The sequence below is a fragment of the Myotis brandtii genome, unplaced genomic scaffold, assembly GCF_000412655.1.
Source record: "Myotis brandtii unplaced genomic scaffold, ASM41265v1 scaffold140, whole genome shotgun sequence".
Taxonomy (NCBI): domain Eukaryota; kingdom Metazoa; phylum Chordata; class Mammalia; order Chiroptera; family Vespertilionidae; genus Myotis; species Myotis brandtii.
In genome coordinates this window covers 551,881-573,434 of record NW_005355000.1, presented here as the reverse complement: position 1 = coordinate 573,434, position 21,554 = coordinate 551,881, and the positions used below count along the sequence as shown (strand labels likewise).

Below are 21,554 nucleotides of genomic sequence, written 5' to 3'. Positions count from 1 at the left end.
TGCATATATATAAACTAGAGGCCTGGTGCATGAAAATTTGTGCACTTTGGGGGAGTCCCTCAGCTCAGCCTGTGCCCGGGAGCCCTTGGAGGATGTCCACCTGCCAGCTTAGGCCTGCTCCCCTGGGAACGGGCCTAAGCAGCAGTTAGACATCCTTAGTGCTGCCAAGGATGGTGGTCAGTGAGCATCATGGCAACCGGTTGTTCCGCCTTTAGGGTCAATTTACATATTACCCTTTTATTGTATAGCATATGTTGTGTCATTGTAAATGACTGGTTAACATCCCTGATTCTTAGTTTCCCCATCTGTGAAATGGAGAGACCCACATTTGAAGGGAAGTATAATAATAAGAAATCAATGAGGAGCACAGAATTCCTTAGAGCAGTGATGGCGAACCTATGACACGTGTGTCAGAGGTGACACGCGAACTCATTTTTTTGGTTGATTTTTCTTTGTTAAATGAAATTTCAACATATAAAATAAATATCAAAAATATAAGTCTTTGTTTTACTATGGTTGCAAATATCAAAAAATTTCTATATGTGACACGGCACCAGAGTTAAGTTAGGGTTTTTCAAAATGCTGACACACCGAGCTCAAAAGGTTCGCTATCACTGCCTTAGAGCTTAGCCTATACAGCCTTAGCCCATCAGATTGATTTGAAAACCACAATCACACTATCTTGCCCCTTGAGGGCACCATGAAACATTCATGATATAATGCCTCTGCAGTGAGAACTTACCTCTACAGATACAAAGAAGTGGCTTTGGAGAGTTCAATGAAAATACCATGCTATTCTGGTATTTCCAGTGTCAAAGAAGAACTACCACAAAATCTCCAAAGTTTCCAGCAGTGATCCTAATCGCAATACAGGTTTCATTAACATTTAGCATTGAACTAAGGTACAACCGCCATCTTGACATGAACATGCCAGTGATTCTTTACAACCCAGAAAATTAAAGTGCTTGTCAGCACTTAAGCATTTCATGATCTAAATGGCTAAAGACATTTAATATAGTTCCCTGTTTATTTTTTATTTGAGTAAACCATCTACAGTCAGATCCTCTCATCCTCAGGAAGTCAATGAGAGTTTGATTAGAGATTAGCCTCATTATATCTTTTATAACTGTCTTCACGCTTCCTCCCTTGGTGTCCACTATGATGAGAATCTGACCCAAGTGCTACCTCAGATTCAATCACAGTAGAATCAGGCTGATATTTTTTTTAAAAAAGAACTATCATATACAGTAATCATTTTTATTTATTTTTAATATATTTTTATTGATTTCAGAGAGGAAGGGAGATAGAAACATTAATGAGAGAGAATCATTGATCTGCTTCCTCCTGCACGCCCCCTACTGGGGATAGAGGCCACAACCCGGGCATGTGTCCTTGACCAGAATCAAACCTGGGACCCTTCAGTCCACAGGCTGACACTCTATCCACTGAGCCAAACCAGCTAGGGCTACAGTAATCATTTTTAGAAAAACGAATCAATTTCACAATAAACACACATTGAGCCAACTCTGCTCATAACATAAGCTATGATATGAAAGATTAGGTATTTGAAACCACGGAACCCTGACTGGGGATATACCATAGAGTCCCACACAACTTACAAATGCAAAGTGACTGCAATTTGGGCCATTTTTCAGCTTTACCTAAGAGGTTATTAGCAGGTACTTCTGATTGCTGATTCCATGGGAGATTGAGATAAACATTTTGTTACTTTCAACTAGTTTGCTATGGCATTGCACTGAGCTCCTGAGTTAACCCATAGGGTTCAAATCTGGGCAACCAGAAACAGTTACTATGCCCAGTGGAAGCCCGAGATTTGGGTCATGCTAGGTTAATTTTTTTAACTGTTGACAATAGAAGAAAGAAAATTACAGATGGAGTAGAAATTTCTGCTTTCATGTCAAAGAGATGAAATGTTAAGATATGGGTAAGTCTAGAATAGTTAGGTGCTACCTAAAGTGATTTTGACTCGTTATTTGACAGTATTCTCCAAAGAACTCTGTAAGTGAAGTAAAGTGAAGTTCTTAATTCGTTTCCTTGAAGGAAATTTTCTCTGACTCTAGGTTGCCTAATGAAGAGTAAGGAACTTCATTTCAGGTGTATCTCGCTCAATGGCACTTTGCTTTATTGTGCTTCATAGATACTGTGCTTTTTTACAAGTTGAAAGGTTGTGACCACCCTGCATCAAGCAAGTTTATCAGTGCCATTTTTCCAACAGTATTTGCTCACTCCGTGATAATTCTTGCAATGTTGCAAACTTTTTCATTGTTATGATGTATATACTAGAGGCCCGATGCATGAAATTCGTGGGAAAAGGTCAAAATATCTGCATTAACAGGAATTGAGAAGTTTATTCCAATCTTTATGGGTGACTGTGAGGAGTTAAAGACTTGAGTGGAGGAAGTGACTGCAGATATGGTGGAAATAGCAAGAAAACTAGAATTGTTTCAATCTCACAATAAAACTTCAATAGATCAGGAGTTGCTTCTTATAGATGAGCAAAGAAAGTGTGTGTTTTTTTAGATTGAATCTGCTCCTGGTGAACATGCTTTGAGGATTGTTGAAATGACAACAAAGAATTTAGAATCTATACTAATAAAAGAGAAACATGCAAATTGGTGTCTCTCTGCTATGCCCACCAGCCAATCAGGATGGGTATGCAAATTAACCCAACAAAGATGGTGGTTAATTTGCATATGCAGGCACAGAGCAAAGACTGAAGGCTCCAGACCAAGCGAAGACTGAAGACGACTGAAGAAGACTGAAGATGACTGAAGACTACTGAAGAGACTTGCCTTCTCCGCTGAGGCTGGAGCGAAGGCCTGGGTCCTGGGTGCCAGAGGAAAACCGGTGCCGGCAGCCAGGAAGGCCTATTGCACAAATCTCTTTGTGCAATGGGCCTCTAGTATTACATAAACTTAGTTGATAAAGCAACTGCAGGGTTTGAGAAAATTGACTCCAACTTCTAAAGAAATTCTGCTGTGGGTAAACCAGCTATCACACAGAATCACTTGCTACAGAGAAATCGTTTATGAAAGGGAAAGTTCACTGATGAGGCAAAATTCATTGTTGTCTTGTTTTAGCCACCCCAACCATCAGCAACCACCCCCCAATCAGTGAGCAGTCAGTGACATCTGGTCAAGAGCCTCCACCAGCAACAAGATTACGACTCACTAAGCACTCAGATGATGGTTAGCATTTTTTTGTAATAACCTTTTTTAAATTGAGTTATGTACGTATTTCAGACATAGTGCTATTGCACACTTACTAGTAATAGTACAGTGTAAACATAACTCTTATATGCACTAAGAAACCAAACCATTCATGTGACTTACTCTATTTCAATATTTGCTTTATTGTAGTTGTCTTGAACCGAACTTGCGGTATCTCTGAGGTATGCCTCTACTACTTGGAGAAGTAGAGAAAATGAAAGAGAGGGAGAATAGAAAGAAAAGGTAATCATAATAAATTTCATTGCCATTATTTATAACATCACCACTTTAGGTTTTTTCTATAGTGCTAATCAACCACTTAAATCTGGCAGATGCACCTGGCCAGCATGGCTCAGTGGTTGAACGTTGACCTATGAACCAGGAGGTCATGGTTCAATTCCTGATCAGGGCACATGCTGGGGTTTCAGGCTTGATCCCCAGTGGGGAGTGTGCAGGAGGCAGCCAATTATTAATTCTCTCTCATCATTGACATTTCTCTCTCTCTCTTCCTCTCTAAAATCAATAAAAAATATTTTTTAAAGAATCTGACAGGTACTAATCAAAACGATAGCATACATAAATTTACTTACACTTATAGGCAAAATATTTTCTCACAAACAATATCTATTCTTCCCTATTAGTACATCTAGTTTCTTCTTGTAAGTTGGTATTTTCAGTTTATGAATATTATATTAAAGTATAATACCATTCTTTTTTTCAGTGATATGAATCAGCTTCCCACAATCCATTTGGTATAAACAGAGGGAAACAGAGTTGACTTTTAAAAATCAATCTAAAAACACAATTTATTTTGATTAGAGCCTAATCTTATCTTGAGTTTTCCTTATTGCACTCTAAGTCCTTTATCCCTCAGATCTCTATTCATTAATACATTAGGCCAAAAACCAGTAATCAAGTCCTGCCTCATTAGAAAGTGCCAGAACTAGCTTTCCGTTCTGCAGGTTACACTGACAATAGCTTCTGGGGAACAGTACCATTTTCTTCAACTGCTCATTTTATCTGCTCAGCATCTTATCATTAACAAGTCCCCAAACTGGAGTGACTCCTGAGTGTGCCCATTCCAGAAAATATCTCATTGCACATTGTTTTGAACAATTGCCTTAAGAGCAAAAGCATATCATCTTTCCCCCCCACCATTAACTATTTATTATTTCCAATAACCTTATGGCACAGGCCATTGTAAAGAAAGTAGACATAGAAAAAAATTCTAAAGAAAAGGTTTTCAGTGGTAGCACGTCATTGCCAATGCCGTGTTCTAATGGGAACAAATGCTTTCAATGATTCATCTCTTTCGATGGTCTGTTACACCCCAGTGTGGCTGATCAGATCGATAGTGCTCCTTAAATTGCTGGGGAATCTGAGGCTGAGTTGAATGTTAGAAAAAAAATTCTTTCCTTCTCATTTCAGTCAACCCAATCAGCCACAGGCCTCCTACCAGGTGATGAAATTGGCAGGGCGGTGGTGTCAGGAGTCCCACTTGTTCTTCCAGGAAGGGAAATCATCCTTGAGGTCTCGGAATCACACCTCTTATAACTTAAAAGGAACACAACTCACAGGTTCTTAACCTCGTCTTGGATCACAAACCCCTCCCAGTGTCTGACACAACTATGTATGGCATCTCTCTCCAAAACAAACAAACAAAAAACTTCTTCCAATTAGAACCCATTGATAAAACTTACGCCTGTCTTTTCAGGTGAGGAAACATAGACCCAAGAAGGTGAAGTTAAATAAATGCACAAGTTCACGTAACTCCTAACCTGGTCCTCTTCAAATTATTCATTGTTGACCTTGAGAGACCAAGGTAACTTCAGGCTTCCTTCATCTGCACTAGGAAATAACAGTACTTTGGTTCTAAACATCCAGCAATATTTGTTGAGTCCTTCCATGTGCCAGACACTGTGTTATTCATGCTTCTTTCCCATAGCACAGATGCCAAACCTGAAGAAGAATCAAATGGCAGTCTTACCTGTTGCTCTTACCTGTTGAGAATTTTGTTTTGCCTTTTCTTTTCATCAGATGAAGGGAACAGACCTCTAAAGCCCTTCTAATTCCACTCAAAATGCTCATGTTCCTCTGGTGCTCTGCAGACCCTGTCCAGTTCCCATGTTGAAGGCCCATGCATACATGGGAACTTATGTCCAGACTTACCTTCCCAGGCCCCTTTGCTCAAAACAAACTATTCTTCCCATTCTGCACCAAATCATTATAAAAAACACCAAACAGCGCCATTGTTCATTCTAGCAATTCTCACGTAGAAACGTACTATAGTTTCTCATTTGTCATTCTAGACACTGAATTCTCAAGTGGCCTGGGTTGTATCACCTTTAAAGCCTGGGTTGTATCACCTTTCCTCCCTGAGTCCTATCCCAATTACCTAACTTAAAATGCCCCTTTCTCTTCTAAATTCCTACAGCTCATATGGCTATGCCCAATTGGGGGCTAATAGTTGATGGTCTTCTTTCATCTCTTCATGTGTATATGACTTACACTGCTAATATACTTAAGTTTTTTGAGGACAGCTAGCATGCCTATAGTTTATTATATACCCTGCCTCACTTGATAGACTTGTTCAAATGAGGGCTGGTAGAAATGGCCTTCCTTCAAAGAAATCCCAAATTATTTCTATTTTTAGTAGTTGCCTATTAACAGAAAGCCCAGTCTATCCACATATTGAAATCCTTGAATCTGCCTTGATTGGAGATCTTTTCGCCAAGAATACTCTCGTTTTTATTTTCTTCCAGAGTCCAGAAAACCTTGGAAGGCTGCCTTATGGGGTGATGGAATGAAAAACCAGACCAAACCAACCAGACATGGGTTCCTTCTATAAATGAACATTCCACAGCCCACGACGAAGCATCTTTCCATTTCACTGCTCAGCCCCTAAGTGCCTCCTGGTTATAATTAAGTACTTCAAAGTCTTCCAAACACCCTTTTAGAAATGACTGCCCCAAATACAAAATGATGTCCAGTTAGATGTAAATCATCTCTTAGCAGGGAGGGAGAGGCACAGAAAGCGGTCATCAGCACTTGAGCTGATCAGAAAGTCTAGTCTCTTGATGAGGATTTTCATTTTCTCATTTGTCATTCTAGACACTGAATTCTCAAGTGGCCAATTTGCTCCCTACTGGTAATCAACTAGTTACTTTTACTCTCATCCCCCTTTCGGGGACTGTCAGACTCTTTGGAGCAATCCATCACCCACATGGGCCTAACCCTTCTGTGGTGGGAAGTGGGGGAGAGAAGCTGTTACCCTAGAAAAGATAAGTAGAAAACTATTTCACCATGTATGTTTGATTTTTAAACAATGGTCTCCCCAATGATGTCAGTAAAATAATGACACCTCTGGGTAAGAGTGAAACAATGAAAGCTTGAGGGGGAAGAGAATTAGGCAATGGAAATGGTCTCCTGCTGTGAAGTTTGTTCCTCTGAAATGACTTGTTCTTCCATTGTCTTTACAACTCCCCCAAGGAGCATCATCTTATATTCATTATTTAAGTTTGCAAAGGAAACTGCCTCTATGAACATTATAAACCCAGAAAGGAGAGTTTTAAATTTGTATAACACATTGGTGGTAATGCTAAGTAATTTCACCCACCGAAGCAAAGGAAGGTGGCCTTTGAAGGCTGTTTTGTTTGAGGCAGAAAAGTAGATGGTTCTTCCACTTGTTCCTGCCAGGCCTCCTGCCTTTTGGACTCTCACCCTGGTTTGCCTATTGTTCTGTCCTCCTCCCTCCAAGTTGCTGTCTCTGTCTCCAGGGGAATCATTTCCTAACATGGTGGTGTTGGTGGTGGGGTGGGGAGGATTTCCATTTTTCTGAGCTCACCTCAGGTGCCATGGGAAGGTTGACCCCATCACTCGGTGCAAATAAAACTGGTGTCACTGCATTTTCTAATTAGTGAGTGTCTAGTTTGAGCTTCTCTCGGGTTTCCCTCAGTCCCTCTGAAGAACCTAATATCAACCTTGAAGGCTGTCTGTGCTCACCACAGCCAGAAGTTTGTTTCCAATGTCCAAGTTCAACCTTAAGAAAGACATCAGTGAGACACACGTTGGCACTTTCTTGGCACTTCCTTTGCTCATAGAAAACTCTTTATTCCTTGGAAGGAAGCTGAGAGTTGAATTGCCCTTGTCACTGTGACCTTGGAGACTCTGAATTGGGGCAGGAACATGGTCTGAATCTTGAAATGTTTCTCTTCCTGCAGCGTTTTTCATCCTTTATGCTTCATATAAACATCCACACATGTAACTTCACTATTAGGTGTGTCTATGTCTAAGGAGAATTGAAAGAGACTGAGAAAGCACGTTTACACACCCCCATATTGAGTTTGCTTGGTTTTCATCTGCTAATTCCCTCCACGCATGGCTGTTTTCACAACGGGTGATATCACCCAGCAGCTGTCTGGAACTAGAAACTAAAATGCTTGTAGAATTGCAGTCTCTTGTCTTACCTACTTAAATCTGTCTCTCTTCCAAAATACCAAAACAATGAAAGAATGGTTGGCTTGCTTCGGGGAGAAATTATTCCTGTAACTTTAAATAAATTGTTTTACAACTTATTCTTCTAATGTTTTGTTGTAATTGTCCCTAATTCTAAATTTGCTTTCAAGAATCATTAACTGTGATTATGTCAACATGAGCTCTTATATTTGGTATTTGGTGAAAGAGGAATATTGAGTTTGTAAAAATCAGTTTCCATCTACAATTTGTGAGTGGGAAAGGCATGGAAGAATTATGCTTTACCTGCCCAGTGTGCTTGGGTTGGCCTGAATGAGAACTTAACACAATGAGCAGAGACTTCTATGTCTCCTTCTGCATAACTAATCTGGTTACTTACTGATGTCCCTGTTACAGGGATAAGGTTTGTGTGCCCTGTGCTTTAAAAGAAAGGCCAATATTCAATAGATCAGAGGTTTGGAGCAAGGAAAGGTTTATTGATCAAGAAGGCCTAATTTGAGAAGCTGGGAAAACTAATTCTCAAGGTGATACCATTGTAATTAGCTAATCCTATATAATAACAGGGTAATATACAAATCAACCAAACATTGGAATGACCAGTCACTATGACACACACTGACCACTAGGGGACAGACTCTCAATGCCCTGGGGGAAGCGGGCCTAAGCCATCAGTCGGACATCCCCCGAGGGCTCCTGGACTGCGAAAGGGCTCAGGCCAGACTGAGGGAACCTTCCCTCCCCCGGGGCATGAATGTCGTGCACTGGGCCTCTAGTTATTAATAATAGGAAAGGAGCAAAGGGAAGACCAGATATTATAGGCATGTTCCCTGCCAAATATTGGGGGGTGGGGACTGGACAAAGAGAAGATAGACATGCCCAGTAAGGTTGGGATGACTAGGGAAAGTGATTGCTGTCAATCACGCTTAGGGACAGAGATGGTTGGCCAGAATGGGCATGGCCACTGCAAGTCTCTGACGATTTGGGATACTTAATTCCCTTGTTAATGTTAAAAACGTTCACACCTGTAAAGAATTTTTGTGAGTTTATTTGAGCCAAACTGTCAACAATTGCCAGGAAACAGAATCTCAACGTATTGAAATAGTGCTCTGGACTGGTGGTTTTTTATCTTGTTTTATACATTACAATCAAAGGAGGAGACATAAATGGGTTATGTGAAATCTATTGATGATAGATTAGGGAGGTGGGAGAAAGTAAGGAGGGGGAGACCTCTGGGATTGGATAAAAGGTAAAATAATAGACACATACTTCTTTTAGGTTGGTTGGTACAGGACAGTTAAGAGTCAACAATTGACGTGATAATAATAACAATAAAAGAATTTGTGGTCTCTGTCCTGGCACCTGGCATTTGGTTGTGCCCTGAGGGTTTAGGAAAAAGGGAAGTTACAAGTTACCCTGACATTCAACAGGTATGTTATCCTAGATGCCACAAGACAATAGGCTCAGGAAAGTTCAAAGTTGATCTTTATCAGGGAAGATACTGGCCTAGGACATGACTACCCACTGTAAATTGCTTTTTAATTAAAGGTTTTAATTTCAGACTATCCTTTTCTTTAGGTCTCTGAGTTTTCGAGGCTGCCACACAGGCCTTCCCTGAGTTAGTCAGGTTAGCATGTGGCCCTTTTTCCTCCACACCCTGAACAAAGCAGTTTGCTCTCTTGTGCTCTTAGTTCCTCTTGGCACACTTGGCTCATGGCTAATGCTTGGCTTCCTGGTATTCTCCTGTGTGGCCCACAGCCATGCAGACCTCCTGCCCTCCCCCCCCAACTCCACCCCCCAACATGCACACAATGGACTAATGGACTGCAACTAGCCTGACGCTGTACTGGACTGTCTCCAACATGGAAAGGAAACTCTGGACACTGGCTCTGCTTCTAGCTCTGCTGAAACCCCAGCTACACTTCTTCTATGACTGGACTAAAGGAAATGGGATTTTGGAAACTCAGGGATTTAATTCCATGCAAATAAAAATCACTCATTCTTCTGTGTGAATCTCAGAAAATTCCTTTTCTCGGAATATTTCACAGTAGCACTCAGTGGGGAAGAGGACTCCCCACTTCTTCTGATATCAAAGGTAGGATGGGTGAGGCAAATAGGTGGGTTGGGATTGTAGATAGCCTGGCAATTGAAAGAGGGGGTCCTAGAAAAAGAGGTAAATTTCTAAACCCCTTTGTTCCTGGTCAACCCCCATTAATCTGAGCAGGTTCTGCAATCACTACATGGTGTATATTTTCTCACCCCTTCCCTGATAAAGGGGCTGGTCCAGACTCAAGCAGAATTCCTCCAGTTAATCAGCATATCTATAGCAGGAGCTATTAGCCTGAAGGCCACCAGAAAGAGGAAGCATTTCACTGTCACATCCATTAGTGCTACTTTTAGGAAAACAGCAGGTTCCTCTCATCATCACCAACAATTTCTTCATCACTAAAATTTTGATTTCTGAGAGAAATTTACTTTCCTACATGTTCTTCCATTCTTTTCTCTTAAGTCTATATCATCATCACAATATCCTGTTTCTCTGTCTTTTTCCCTATTTTGAGCATTGTGTTTATTCCCAAAGAAGAGTACCCTTGGAAGAGCTAGACAGCCTCCAGCCAAAGTGTTCCTAAAATCCACAGACTACCACTGGCTCACAATGGGGATGTAGGTGATGTGTAGACATTCATACTGCTCAACAGGTTTTCAAAAACACACCTAGATCAAGAAGAAGCAGTTATAAACTCTATAGCCACTTGACAGAATCTATATATATAAAAAGCTAATATGCTAAGGGTCCGTCCTAGTGGTAGCTATGATGTGCACTGACCACCAGGGGGCAGATGCTCAATGCAGGAGCTGCCGAGCTGCAGTGACTTGGCAGCAGCGGTTCTTGGGTGACACACCCTGAAACCAGAGAGAAGGGAGCCTGATTCCTTGCAGGGCTGTGTGATTCCACCTTCGGCTGTGGGTTATGTTGTTGCTGGGCACATTCAGCCCTGAAACTGCACACTTGTGTTTACGTTCCACACCCTGTACAACAGCAACTTTGCAGAGTGCCCTCTCGCACTCCAGGACCCCTCAGGGGATGTCAGAGAGCCAGTTTCAGCCCGATCCCCGCAGGCCAGGCCAAGGGACCCCACCTGGTGGAGGAACCCTGCTCACTCCACAGGACACCCTTCTAGCCACGTCACGATACCAGGTGTGGTTGGCTGGGGAGGGACTGCAGGAGGTTGGCTCCAGGTCGTGTCCAGCCCATCTCACTCAGTCCCGCCCCACTGGCCACCTTCTAATTAATTTATTTTCAATGTGCACAAGTCTGTGCACTGGGTCACTAGTAATGTAATAAAAAAACTAGGGCTTGTATTTTGCCTGTCTCTTTATTCCATTTTTAGTCCTTTTGTTTTTATTGTATTTTTAAAACTATATTGACAGGTGAATGATTAGAATTAAAGCAATAAAACTGGTCCTTCACTTCTGATCATTTGAGAAGTACCAATCTAGATGACCTAAGACCCTCATCAGGTTTTGTGCCTGACTATTTGTAGCTGCTGACTTGGCATTCCTGTGAGAACTGATCCTCCATGTGAGGCCCAGCTCTCCCTAAACAGGTAGGAAAACACCCCTACCTGAGCTCACTCACCAGAGGTTGTCTCCCACTCCCAAAGCACCTTTCCTTAGGGTTAGAGCTAACACAATGTATCTCTTTGGGGTCCCTGTCTTGCAAATGTCAGCGAGGCGTGAATGTAATAGGAAAAGCTTCCCTAGTGGAGCCCAACATCTCGTGTGAAGAATACAGCAGGCTCTACATACACCATAGAAATTATTTCCTGCTTCTAATATAGAAGCTGACATGCAGAACTGGACTTTTCCTCCTCACATGCCAAGATCATCTGCGGATGTCAAACTTTCCTGTTGTGAATGGGTACAAGCTGTGATGTTGCCTTTCAAGGACTTCCAGTGGCCAGAAGAGGAAAATCATGAACCAAGTCCCCTCAGAGAGGAAGTGCCTATTCACACAGTGGTAGGTCTTGAGCATGGTAGCTGCCTCCTTCCTCCCAGGAACAGCCTGGTCTCTTGCTTACTATGTGAGTTAGGATGTATGAATTAGCATGACAGGAAGGGGCTTGGCAGAAGCAGCATTTGGCATATTCACACTTATCCCATGAGCACTTGCGGAAAGAATTAGCTATGTGCATTTTCCTGGAAGACAGCATTTCCCTGGTTCATTGGTTGTAGCTTTAATTTACAACAAATGCCTTGAAAATGGGATATGTGTGACATTGTAAGCCTTCTATAAATTCTAATAACAAATGACCCAAGGCTCATTCTCAATTTTTTTCCATTGCTTCAGAAATTGGAATGGAAGACGTAATACACAGAACCATACAGCTGGAAGGGCCCTTACAGATCAGCCAGCAAACCCCGCTCCCATTTTATAAATGCTAAAACTGAAGTCCAGAGAAGGCATGTGATTGCCAAAGATGAGATTCAAAAAACACAGATTGGATTTTAGGGTTTTATGTTTTAATTTTTTTTTAACTATCGAAGGAAGTAGAATATACGTACAAAGAAGTTACAAATCATAACTGTAAAACTCAACAAATTTTTGTAAACTAACCATTCACCATAACTGGCGCACAGAGCAAGAAGCTGAACATCTCTAGCACTCCTCAAAGTCTCCACAATGCACCCTGTATACTCCTCCCGGCCAAGAGTAGTGGGTATCCTGCCTTCTAGTGTTGTATGTTCTCTGTGCCTGTCATTGAATGTCATAGAAATGGAATTATGCAGGAGGTGATTCTTGTACCAGGCTTCCTTCATTCAACACTATATTGGAGAGCTTCATCAACATTGTTGCATATGGTTTTAATACATTGATTTTCATTGGCATACAGTATTCTTTTGTGTGAGTATAGTACATTTAGGTGGTTTCCATTTGGGGGCTGCTCTTGATCGTGATGCTAAGACCATTCCCGTATATGTCTTTTGGTGAATATGCGTATAATTGATGGGGATTTACTCATATTTTGTGCCTAATGATGCTCCCAAGGAATATTAATGGAAGGAATGAACAACCTCTGTGCAAGTCTGTGCTGTGCGAGGCTGTCACTGCACCCCTGTCTGTGCCAACCATCCAAAGGGAACCCTTTAGGGATTACAGTAGCCATAGCAGTGATTTATGGTTGGGACTGTTCGCAAGGACTGCCAGAAGCCAAAGTAAATAGTCACTTGCTGCTTTATTAATATAAAAATGTGTATTTAATTTGCTTTTATTTTTACTTATTTTTACTTACACAAATTATATATGAGTACATTCTTATTCTATAAACATACATAACAAAACAATCATGGTTGCAAGGACATTTGTCTGCTTTCTTGATCACAAAGCAGCATCAGTGCCTGGCACAGAATGTTCTAGACAATACTTGCTGAGTGAGTGAATGTTGGGTGGTACACATGACCACTGTGTCATCCCTGGAGCTTCTCCAGAGCTAATCTCACCTCTGAGTTTGTGTTTTTTCATTTCTTTCTATACATTGTGTGTACACATAGGCGTGTGTTAATAGCATTGGATGACACCATGTTGTGTGGGTTTTTAACTGAAGAATTTTTATTATCAGGACATAGAGATCTACCGTTTTATGAGCTGCTGGTGTAACATTGCGTGGTATGGATGTATTACATTTTAGCTATCTCTAGTTTTTTGACAGCACAAATGATGGTGCAATGCACATTCTTATGAATATGTATAAACGTCTCTTAATGGTAGATACCAAAAAAGAATTGCTGGCTCACAGAGGGTGTACATTTTTAATACTTCCAAAATGACTGTTCCAATGCATATTTTCATCAGCAGAAAGTACCCGTTTCTCCTTATTGTTGCTATGATTGATATTATCCAAGTTAGAAATTTTCAACAAATTAATATGTGAAAAATGTCATTTAATTTGCATTTCCATCCTTATTCCTGGAGTTGGGCATCTTTTCATATATCTGTTGATTAGGTTTGGGTTTGAGTCAAGCCTGCTGCAAAGAGCATGTGTATAGTCATAAATCACTTAGTGGGTGGCTGAGGCCTGCCAACCCCCATCAGGGCTTCTTCTTACTGCTGTGTTGCTTTTTATGCTGATCTTCAAAGCTGTCCGAATCCTAGACAATCCCTGGTGTATCTTCACCCAAATGCTAAGAGTGCAAAAAAAGTGATTTAAATAAGTCTTCAGCATCCCATGGGATGAGGAGGAATGTTGGCCAGTCCAGTGTACTGGTATGAGGTACAAAGACTTGGAGACTTGATTTTCCAGTTAATTATCTTAGTGCTTTCTCTTTATATGAGAGCTAGGAGGGGGAAAAATCAAGTTTTTCTATGAGGCTTATATATCTTTGACACCAAAATGGAGTCTGAGTTCTGAAAAGTGCTGTACGGGGTGTGATATTTCAGCTACACCTGCAGTGAGCTTATTTATATTCCTGCATGTGGGCTCATTACCCAGTCGGTTCCTGACAAGCATTAAGAGCAGATGTTCTGGAGGCAAATTGTCCAAATGCTAGTCTTTGCTGGCTTAAAAGCTGGTGCAGCCCTGGCCGAGTGCCTCATTTGGTTGGAGCATTGTCCCATTCACCAAAAGGTTGTGGGTTCAATTCCTGGCCAGGGTGCCCATGGGAGGCAACCAATCGATGGTTCTCTCTCACATAAATGTTTCTCTCTCTTTCTATCCCTCCCTCTCTCTCTAAAATCAATAAAACATATCCTCAGGTGAGGGTTATTTTTTTTAAGCTGGTGCATGTTTCTGAAGCTCTGTTTCTCTGTTTTATTTTCAACTATGAAATAGAGAAAATAATAAAATCCATTTTGTAATTATCAAGAGGATTAATTGATCAGTAAATGTAAGGTATCTAGCACAGAGCCTGGTATATGGTAAATATTCATTAAAGGTTCTTGCTGTTATTATCATCAATAGGGTTAGTTTTGACTGGTTCATACATAGAGCAAGGTTTAAATTAGAACTTAGAACATGTCCCAGTTCTTTTCTGCTCTTATGCTGGGGAAGATCACTCTAGTGTGCCCTGCAACCCATTTACTGCTAACCCTCACATTGGGTAGAAGTCACATGGGCCTCTGATGTTGACTTTATACCCAGCTCCTTGCAAGATTTAGTCCAGCACTTGCAAATGAGGAGCATTTCACAAATGGACCCACCAGACCACTAAATTCCAAGTGAATTCTTACCCAAAGCATAAATTGATTCAAGTTTGCTCAGACCTTGGCCTCACGAGCCCTTGGCTGACATTTCTGTTTGAAACCTGACACCTTGCCAGAAAGTTTCTTCAGTTTGAATAAAATGAAAAGAAGGACTTAATTCCAATAACAGATGGACCCAGCAGGGCCAGCAGTTGATTGGGATTATTTTTGTCCTACAAGAACTCAGCCTTCCAGGCTGCGACTCAACACCGCTTTTTGTAGGCCTTGCATTCAGGAGAGAGTAACCAGAGGCTCACAGGAGGTTTGGGTGAAGTGAAATCACATCCCAGAGGCTTTTTTTCTCAGCTTCCTCAAAGTTCCCATTCTTTGAGGTCCAGCCACTCTTGGTTTTGGTGATGAGACTGATTGAATGTCAAGGCATATGATGGGGTACCATTTGAGAAACGCTGGAAAGATGCACTTTTCACACTTACTCCAGACCGGGCCTTCCATGTGGAACTCCTTCCATGTGAATTCTAATGAGGTAAGAATCTTCTTTGATTAGAATCTTCTTTCAAAACGCAGTGTTCCTAGGGAAAAAGACATTAGGCTATTGTTACTCCATCAATTCTTCATTTCCACATATTTGCCAGTCCTTACCAGGTGCCTGGGACTGTGCTGTGAACCAAGGGGATGGTGGTTAGCAAGGCAAACATTGTCCTCCTGGTCCTTATGCTGTACATAGCACAGTCAAGGGGAGACGGATATTGGACAAATACATCACAGTGTGACGAATGTAAAGGACTCACCAGGAAGAGCCTTGGGGGATGAGGGGCTGGCCTTGACTCTGCATGACCTGGATCATCTCTCCCTCTGTGTGGGCCCACAGGGTCATGGGAGGCCTTGCTAGATGCTGCTCTGAGTGAGAATTTTACCTCCTGTGAGGTACCAGGGCATGTAGCCAGCTCAGAGCCCCAGAGCACCTCACTAAGGTCTCATTACAGTGTCTCTCTTGGAGTCTCTAACACAGGATCACACTGTAGATGAGACTGAGATTGTGTATGTGGTGAAACAGCTGCGATCGATAGTATAGGAACTGTCAACAAGGAAGTAAGACCATCCCCATCCCCCACCAGATTTATGGCTTAAAACCCACAGAGATCAGCTCCATCCAACATGGTGACTAATTTCACTTTATGGTAACCCCAGGCTCATTATGTGCTCACTGTAATACATAAGTATGCTAAACAGCTCACCCCACACCCCATAAACAGAAAGCCCACATAAGGACACAAAATGGCCAGTGGAGCTCTTCCCAGAAATCTCTACCGTTTACCAGAAAAATCCTGAACATCCCTCTCCCCCCTTATCAAATGCCTACCCCTGATTAAATTAACCTTAATAAAGGAAGGAAATGTCACTAAAGAGGGGCTGCTTGGTCTGTGGTGTAGCCCACTCTCTGTCCCACTTCTTCACCAATAACTCACTCTCATTTTAGACTCTGTGTTGTCTCGTCTTTGAATTCTTTCCTGTGTGAAGCCAAGAACCCACACTAGGTCCCCAGATATGCAGAATGCCTGCATCAAGCCACCTTACAATGAAGCTTTTCTGCACATTTCACCCTGAAATAATCTAAGTTGAGACAAAGAGAGAGAAAGAGGGAGGGAGGAAGGGAGAGAGACAGAAAGGACCCTGAATAAACAGAAACAGGTAGATTGTGATCATACTGTTAGTGTTCTGAATGCATCTGGTACTAAACATCCATCCCTTGTCAAGACGGAAATATAACAGCTTGGCTCAGGGCACCTGGGCTTGAGTTACGCTCTTGTCATTCATCATCTCTGACCTTGGAAAGCCATTGAACTTCTATTGCCTCAGTTTTCTCATTTGGAAAAAAAGATTTAAATCACCACAGTCCATTAACTGGATTGTTTTGTCACTTGAATGAGATTAAACAAGTCAGTGTTTTCGGAACATAAAAATGTTAATGAATACTAGTTGCTATTGTTATATCTAAATATTCAATATATGTATGTACCGTGGGTACAAAGCACAGAATCAATGCTTTGGAATTGGCTTGGGATCAAAGGGTAGACTGAGGCTGTGAAACTCTGGGCTGACCAGAAAAAAAGATCCTTCCTCCTCTTCCTTATTATCTCCGAAGTGTATTTCCATGATGCTCCTAACTTTTCAAATACTCACACATCAGTCATTTACATTCACGCCTCAGTCTCAAGAGACCCACTTCTTTTGCTCAGAGACGTCCAAGTGGATGTCATTGGACAAGACTGCATTGTTACCCTTGTGAGACAAATACATTACAGGCTGGAGAGAGCTGTATTGTGCAAGTAACGTCCTCTTAGACCATTGAGATCCTAATTTCCATTGGAAAGAGAAACTGCAGTGTGAGGAGATTAGGTAAGACTTGGGGGAGATCATTCATGAAAGCCACGCTTGCCAAGTCAAGAACAAGACTGTCAAGTCTATGACTGGTTCCTTCAAAAGCACCCTAGAAAGATGCTTAGCTTCTTACCTCTAGTGGCTGGGGTGCCACTGTTCCTATGTGAAAAAGCAGCCCCCTGGGAAGCTTCCAGAAACCACATGTGTTCTGACATATGCCAGTGGTCTATCTCTTCAGGAATTGCTTCTCCACATCTGTTTGCTCTAACTGTTAAAGAAGTAGATTTCAAAACCATGTGGGGAAACAGGAGGACATACAAGGCAGATGCTACATGGAGGGAACAACATAGGTCAATTGTGGCACCTCCAGTTGTGAACACCCAGCCCCAGCAGGAGAGCAGCCTTGCCCCTGAGGGAGTGACCAGGGGGGGCTCAATGCCATGCCTCCCTGTCCAAGCCCCCAAGTTCCCCACTTCTCGTCAGCATGGTGGTGGTCAAAGAGCAGGGGATTTGGAGTTGAAGGAGTCAAGCTGAAATCCCAGCCCCATCATTTATTAACTGAATAATTTTGAGCAATATTCTTATCCTTTCTGAACCTCAGTTTCCTCATCTGAAAAACAAAGTTGCTCTTGTGATAGAATCATTAAGAAAATTCAATGGGAAATTGTGGATATAGTGCTTAGCGCAGCACCTGACCCATAGCAGGTACTTACTTGGTAGTGGTTGTACTCACTTATTCATCCATTCGTGTTAGGGAAGCAGAATGAACATAGTGTAATTTAGACCTTCTTAAAGTCTTTCCTTCTTTCCCCATGTGACTTAATCACTGGGGCCTTTCTGAGCACCTACGTAAAACTGCAAACCTGCATCACAGACTCTTCCCCCTGCCCTTACATAGTTCCAGCCCATCCCCCATCCTTTTGGCATTGCCCTGTTTTTCTCACTATCACTTCCTAGCAGATCACATGATTTACTTAGTGTTTAGATTTGTTATTTGTTATGGTTTGTCTCCTCCTGACAGAACCTACGTTTACAAAGCATGGACTTTTATAATATATTCTTTGCCACTAGAAAACAAACATAGCACATAATAGTGCTCAATACATATTTTTTGAATGAATTAAGGCCCTGGAATCATCTGGTTGGGCTGCTGCCAGTGCTGGTCTTTTCTTGTACTGGTGTTTGTGACCTTTAGCAAATTAATCCCAGCCTCAGTTTTCTCCTCTGTAAGATACTGACAATGCTGATTATGAACCCTCAGAGTAAAAGGAATTAAATGAAATTATGTCTGTAAAGCACATGGTGTAGCATCCGAGGCACAGTAACTTCTAACTAAACAAAAGCTATTAGAGTGAAAATTTGAGAAGCTCTTGATTTCTATGCTAATGTAGAGAGAGAGACAAGGCATCACCCAGAATAATTTCCAGAAACATCTACCCCTAGACTCATTCTGAATTCCCTTCCCCAAGAATGTGAATTTCACCTCCACTCTGAGTCCTACCAGTTGCCAACTTCCCCCAGATCACAGCATGGTGGCCAATGGGGACATCCGGATATCATCACCAGTGTTTGGCCCCATCACGTGTATGTTTGACTGGTGCTGGGATCAAGACAGTGTTGCCTCCACAAACCTGTCATTAGCTACTGTGAGAGCCAAAGCTATAGTTACTACCCTCAAAGAGTTTATGATCTAAACAGTGTTGCCTCCACAAACCTGTCATTAGCTACTGTGGAGCCAAAACTATAGTTACTACCCTCAAAGAGTTTATGATCTAAAATAGGGGTCCTCAAACTTTTTAAACAGGGGGCCAGTTCACTGTCCCTCAGGCCGTTGGAGGGCCGGACTATAGTTTAAAAAAAAAACTATGAACAAATTCCTATGCACACTGCACATATCTTATTTTGAAGTAAAAAAACAAAACGGGAACAAATACAATATTTGTATTTGATGTGGCCCACAGGCCGTAGTTTGAGGACCCCTGATCTAAAACATTCTCAAGAGAGAACCAAGGAACACCATGTGAATAGCCATTACAGTCTGCAAATGTGTGTGTATGTGTGTGTGCACGTGGATTGCATCAGTGGAGGCTGGGAGTGTGCATGAACCAGTTGGGTTTCTAGCACATTTTAGTGGGCAAAGGCAGCCTGCCACTTTTTCCTAGCTTCCCTCCACCCAATATGAAACCTTACAAACTGAAAGTATATAGGATGGTCTGAACATAATTCCTAATTAAAAGCAGGTCATAACAAGTAGTTAAGTAAGTCTTAGGCCTGTAGCTTCCTTGACAACGGTCACTCTTTACCTTACGTGAGCCTGTCTGTTGTCTTTCTACATCTAAGGCAACAGACCTTTGGAACATCAGGATAATTTCTATTTTCCGGACTCCTCAGGGCACAACCACAGCACCAGAGCAGAGACCACAGAGCCCTCATTATTACCTTGTTCCCCAAACACCATCTCTATGTGCTGAAATGTGAATTATTAACTCTTGTACCCACCAATGTAAAAGAATTAGTGTCTTTCCATTTTACCTTTATCCAATTCCAGAGACTTCCCTGCTCTGCTTTCTCTCGCCCCCTTAATTTGCCAAAAATGGAGTCTATGTAACCCTCCTTATGGCTCCTCCTTTGATTCTAATCCTATATAATAAAAGCCCAATATGCTAAGTGTCTGGTCATCCGGTCCTCCATTCAACCAATCAAAGCGTAATATGCTAATAATATGCTAAGGCCACTCAACTGCTCACTATGATGTGCACTGACTACAAGGGGGCAGATGCCCCAACCGGTAGGTTAGCTTGTTGCTGGGGTCTGGCCAATCAGGACTGAGTGAGACAGGCTGGACATGCCCTGGAGCCCTCCTGTGGTCCCTCCCCGGCTGGCCAACCTCCTGCGTCCCTCCCAGGCCCAGATTGTGCACTGGTGGGGTCCCTCAGCCTGGCCTCTGCCGTCTCACAATCCAGGACCCCTTGGGGGATGTCAGAGAGCTGGTATCAGCCCGATCCCGCAGGCCAGGCCAAGGGACCCCACTGGTGCACAAATTTGTGCACTGGGACTCTAGTGTATAAAATAAGCTGCCAAACTGTCATTGTCAGGAACATTTTCTCAATCCATTGAGATTTTTGCTTCCTGACAACTGTCAGTTTGGCTCAAATAAACTCATAAAAACTTCTTTACAGGTTTGCATGTTTCTTATGTCGACATTTATAACAGCCAAAGTTTGATGCATGTTTGCTACATGCCAGGTGCTTCATTACTATCAGTCATTTGTTGCACAGCCACTTGTTTGTTCTGCAAAGTCTATTGAGTGCAAGGTGCACTCGGGCACTGTGGCTGCAGCAACAAACATGACAGATCAGTCCTTTCTCATCGAACTTAAATGCTGGTGGCTGACACCAGAGTGAGGAATCATTCCACATATAGTTAATCATTATCAATTATGTATTCATTCACTCAAAACCCACCTATTAAACCTACTATGGGATGGTCCGTGTTATAAAGGAGAAGTTGGGGGTGCTCTGGGGTCAGTGTGTCTGAGGGGCAGTGGGGAAGCTCAGCCTGGACTCCCACGGAGAAGTGACTTGAGCCGCATGCCTGAAGGAGGGAGAGCTTGCAGCTGGGTCCCTTTTTGTGGACGAAGTATCTGAGGCTCAGCGAGGTCACAGTACTTGACCAAGCAGCCACAGTGTGTACCTGATGGACCCCAGATTTGAACCCCAGCTTTCCTAGCTCCCATGTGGGCGGCCTTTCCACCAGGCTAGTGGTGTTCTTAGATGTCAAAACGGCCCAGGCTTTCTCAACATCTGTGTGCTGGGTTCCACCAAAGATCCCCTCCGTGGTGCAGGTGGAGCCAGGGGGTGGGGGCGGTGAGAGTGAGTGCAGCAAGCGCCCCGGGTGTGCTGGGTGCACAGCTCCCCTAAGGCCGCTGCCTCCCTGCTCTGGCTCTGCCGCAGGGGAAAGCTGCCTCGGAGCCCCCAGGTAGCACTGGCGCCCTTCGGAGCCAGGGGTCTCCTCCCCTCCTGCCTGGCCTGGGGCTGGGGCTGTCAGCACTCCAGCCTCGCTGACATCACCCGGAGAGCTTCACAGTCTTCCCCAGCCGCCTCCACACAACAGCACCGGAATCGCCGCGGAAAGGCCCCAGACAGGCATTTACTAGAAGCTTCCATGTGATTTAGCATAGATAATCTCCAAGGTCCCTTCGGATTTAGAATCGTCCACCTCCGTGAAGTCCTTCATCCCCTCTTTCCGAGGATGGAGGGTGGGGAAGGCGGCCT

The 21,554-nt window shown here is 42.7% G+C and overlaps 1 long non-coding RNA gene across 1 annotated transcript in view; it reads right to left on the bottom strand.

Moving 5' to 3' along the window:
* Window positions 1-14,422: 14,422 nt before the first annotated feature.
* The window catches only part of LOC106725166, an 8,217-nt gene continuing 1,085 nt past the window's right edge, over window positions 14,423-21,554 (bottom strand). The window contains exons 2-3 of the long non-coding RNA XR_001361036.1: window positions 17,414-17,548; window positions 14,423-15,470 (exon numbers count right to left, since the gene is read on the bottom strand). This is a non-coding gene — a long non-coding RNA (uncharacterized LOC106725166). The remainder of the gene's footprint in view (window positions 15,471-17,413; window positions 17,549-21,554) is intronic.